A 5,095-nucleotide genomic window follows, 5' to 3' on the forward strand; every position below is an offset into this window, starting at 1 on the left:
CGTACAAAAAGCCGTGCCATATCTGGCGATACATATTTTGTTTTTTTTTGTAAATTATATATAGTGATCTTAAGTTTTAGTGTCGTCGTTGAGGATTAAAAATATAAAATCCATAATACGTCCAAATCCTGAAAATTAACAAAATCCCCATTTAGCAACGAAGGTAGAGAGACAAACAGAAGAGGTATTAAATGGACACATTGATAGGCAGACCGATAGACGGGCAAACAAGCAAACAGTAAAGCAAATCAACTGGCAAGCAGATGACATACCAGAGAGACCTTAAGGATAATACATACATATATATATTACATATAAAAAAAAACATATATAAAAAAGCATATATATATACATATATATATATATATATATATATATATATATATATATATATATATATATATATATATATACATGCACAAAAACAAATAAAAGAAAACAGCATAGACTTACAGCGACCGAAGGAAGGAAACTTAAATGACATAATAAACAAAAAAATGATTTGCGAATCCGCCCAAAATTTAATTGAAAACGCTATTTCTTTCTACATTTTACGAGATATATCGATGTTGTTATAATGCATAAAAAAAATTCAGCAAAATGTCAATTTAAAGGATTTTATTCAACTTCTTTGGAAACACTGAGGCTCAGGGGAAAAAGTCTTGCTGACCTCCAGACCTCTTGATACCTTGTTGAAAGGGATATCCTCAAGTGCCACTTCGAATTGAATAATTGATATCCGGATAATATCTTTGTCACAGTTCTTTTTCTCTTAACAATAACTCGTAAATCAATTTCAGGCAAAAATTTAGGCACGTGCATAAAAGATTTTACGTTCAATATGCGTCGTGAACGCTATATGTGTGTGTGTATGTATGTATGTATGTATGTATGTATGTATGTGTGTGTATGTATATATATATATATATATATATATATATATATATATATATATATATATATATATAAATATACATTTATATTTGTATATATAAAATGTATATATATATTTACCTATATATATATATATATATATATATATATATATATATATATATATATATATATATATATATATATATGTATATATATATATATATATATATATATATATATATATATATATATATATTGTAAGTGTATATATATCTTTCTTAACGTATATATATCTTTCTTAACAAACAAGGTCTCATTCTTGAGCCACTCCCTATAATGGGAAACCGGTTAATGTTTGAAAAAATGCAGTATACATATTTGCGTTTACACTACAGTGTTTTATTTATTAAGAATGTATATGACAAGTGATTGTATATGTAGCTGACTAGAGAGAATTGATTAGTATTTAGCTTAAATGTCTGATTTACAGAAATAGCTTAGTCAAGGTTAAACATTGAACAAAGATGCGATAAGAGACTTGATGTAAAATAATATATAACTTTGCTTGGCCCTAACTAATATACATTTATCTTAAAGTATACACAAACAAAGGAGTAGTGTTTGTCTAGTAAAATTTATTTTTGTTTACTTTGGCCTTTTTATGGCTCCTATAATGTGGGCGACTTAAACGTTTTAAAAGCAAGATGATTTCACGAAATCCGGCCAAGACATGTCTTCTAGGTTGGTCAGGCTAAACAGATATTAGCCTCACTAAGCAGGTAGGCTCGGAGGCTTAACCCAAGATACCTCCCTCGCCACAGCATCCACTAACCAAAGAGGTCCAGACAGATTCATCACAGTTGCTAACTGCACTGGCCTTTGTATTAGGGGGTTTCTAATGCCGTTTTAACTAGTTCTTTCCTTTGGTGAATCCATGGGTGGTCACTAATCACTCAAGCAACGATCGGCAAAGCCAGCTGTCTTGCGCTATAAAATACCACCCCTCGGTTGTCATCCATGATCGACATTGTATCCGATTGACGACGATATTATTGTAATTCTGGTGAAATTGATGGGAAGCTGCCAATCTACCTTTCATTACCCACATATCACTCGAGAGGCACACGCTTTCTGTATCTGAGACAGCAGAATTTAGCAAAATAAGTTTCACAGTTTTCCTGGACTGACTGTTAATTACCGTAAATAAAATTGGTTAATACATCCACTGTAAGTTTTAATATGTGTCACCTCTTTGCTGGCCTTAACATCGGTTATCTTACAAAATTAATTCTTATTTTCCTAGCATATGTCTTAAAAAATTAATTCCTATTTTCCCAGCATATGTCCCTCGGCTCACGTGGTTGTCGCCACGCCGTGCACAGGTCAAAATCAGAAAGGTTTATGAAGAGATTAACCGACAGAAATCTGGTTCATTGTCGGTTTTAGTAGCAAAATATAAATCAAAATTTTGAATACGAATTATTAGAGCAAATCGCTAAACCCAGACCTTCACGGGAAGTGGAAAAAACATACAGGCATGCAGAAGCTCTCAAACAACATTCCAACCGAACATATTCCCACCTTTCACAGCGTTCAGAAATCTCAATATACAAAGTTCCAGCGTTGAGGCTTCATTTCACGAAACATAAAATGTATGTAACTACCATACTGACGTACTAAGTAATTAGATATTTTTTTAAACATGCTATTCATGGTTACACATATGCCATAATAGTTATGAAAAGTCTGAAAACACTGAAAACTTGAATGAATACGAGTAGAGCAATTAACAGCAGTACACAAAAGGGAGAATAAAACGCCCTGTGATTAAAATAAAAGGGACATGAAAATGAAGATGAATGAAGCTCTAAAGCTTTCATCACTGCCTCTCTCTCTCATTCACACACACACACACACACACACACACACACACACACATATATATATATATATATATATATATATATATATATATATATATATATATATATATATGTATATATATGTATATATATTATATATATAATGTGTGTGTGCGCCCGTGAATGTGTGTACCTTTATATTTATGAATGCACGTATTGGTGACCACCGTAGAACTTCAGTGAGAAGAAAGGCATTCCAGAATGACGGGCGTCGAATAGAGCAGCAGCAGCAGCTCCAAAAAGGGGAACGACACGCTGGAAGTATTTTAGGGGTCAGTTTTTTATGAACCTGCTCTGAGCCCTTCATGCAATGATTGGCAGCATTCAGGCATTCATTTATTCATCCGGGTCTTCTTTTGTATCTTTCACTGGAAAACATAAATTTAAAGTTCCTTTCTAGGCTTGTATTATAGGTGGTATGCGTATAGATGATTTATATTTCAGCCTTTAATCTTCGTTGGCAATCTACAAGAATGAAATAATTTATTCATTACGAGAGCAATGTACTAGAACATACATAAACATTATGTTCACTGACTACAAATGTTCATTTTATCTGTTTTGCACACACGAGAAAAAAAAACTGATAATTTCTCAAGCAAAGCAAGGCTCGTCAAGAGTTTAAGGCCGTCTTTACAAGTTCGATGTTTCCTCTTCAACGCATATAAGATGCCTATTTTTTTTTAACATTAAAACATTTTTCCCGTTCCTAGTGTATCCATTATTATCCTTCATGACAGATTTTGATTCCCAGTCAGATTCAAACCTGTAACATCATTATCATCGTTTTCATCAGTAGCCTTTGTTATCGTGCCATCTTCTCTCACGGTCATTCATCATTAGCATCACTCCCATCATTCATCTTTTCATTTATACAATGTTATTGGATGTTATAGCCATCATTATTTTCATCTTTATCTAGTTAGCAGCAACAACCACCACGAAACGTTATTGCCATCAACACCTTATGATAAAAAAAACCCTTCATTTTTATTAGCAATCGGCGTCGCAGTGTTACCAAAATCAGGTATCAAACATATCACAAGAAGGAGCACCTGGTCGGTGAGTACCAACAGCAGCATTGGACCCCAGTCAGTTGACCTTGTGACGCGGTAGAAAGCGTTTAGTGCCGCTCCGTTGGGCACCTCTGCCAAACTGATGGAATCCGGACAACGATAATCATAAAGCCACCGGAAGTTCGCCGTCCATGCCTTTTTTCTACTCTCTCTCTCTCTCTCTCTCTCTCTCTCTCTCTCCAACGCAGTCAATTATATATCATATATATACAGTATGTTATATCTCCTGTACATATACTGATATATATATATATACACACACACGCGCAAGTGTGTGTGTGTGTGTGTGTGTCCGTGTATATGTGCGCGCTCGCGCGTCTCATTTCTATTCCATAATACGTATACCACCAACATTCATCTCGGGGATGAACGGGATTTCAAGAAATTACTAAGAACAAAACTGACGGAAACCTCTCTCTGTCTCTGTCCATATCGCACCCATTCATCCATTTCTTTCCTATGTAATCCAAAACCAGGCATCCGCAAAGACCACTTGATACCACATGTCTCTGACCAGCAATTCCTGAAACCTGGTAAAAAACTGTCATTCGCTATTGAACAACTTTGCCTAAAAATGTCATGAGTTCCATCACGTCTTTTTGCACGCACATGTCACTGACAGACATAAAAAGAAGTGGAGGGGATGAGAGATGATAGGAGCAACATGCAATCTAGGGACTTCACTGTCTGTTGCATGGTGAATTGTAGGGCAAGTTTCATTTTTTCCGACATAAATTCAAATACACCAGGAAGTTCTGAAGAGAGAGAGAGAGAGAGAGAGAGAGAGAGAGAGAGAGAGAGAGAGAGAGAGAGAGAAAGGAAGGGGGCTTAAAGCCTGTGATGAAGAATTAAAGAACTGGGACTGGGTAAACAGATGCTAGTGAACTCTGATTAGTCTATGCTAATGCAAAATGCTAATATATGTTTACAAGCCAGCGATATTTTTTGAATATGAAATTCAAAAAATGTAATCATCGATGAATAGTTACCAGCTTTTGAAAGAAAACAGTTGATAGAAAAAGCACTGGAAAAAAACCTGCAGAACAAAACCTGAAATTATGTAAGATGGAAGTGTAAGGAAAATATGTTTTTGAACAGAGTATACTTGCTGACAGTCGCAGTGCACTGATTGTAGGAAAGAAACCAAGGCATAATTTTTAAGTATGGCGTATAAAGTTTGTCAAAATACGAAAAGTGGGGTTACAGAATGAGTAAAACCGA

Source organism: Macrobrachium rosenbergii, chromosome 27, assembly GCF_040412425.1.
Source record: "Macrobrachium rosenbergii isolate ZJJX-2024 chromosome 27, ASM4041242v1, whole genome shotgun sequence".
NCBI lineage: Eukaryota > Metazoa > Arthropoda > Malacostraca > Decapoda > Palaemonidae > Macrobrachium > Macrobrachium rosenbergii.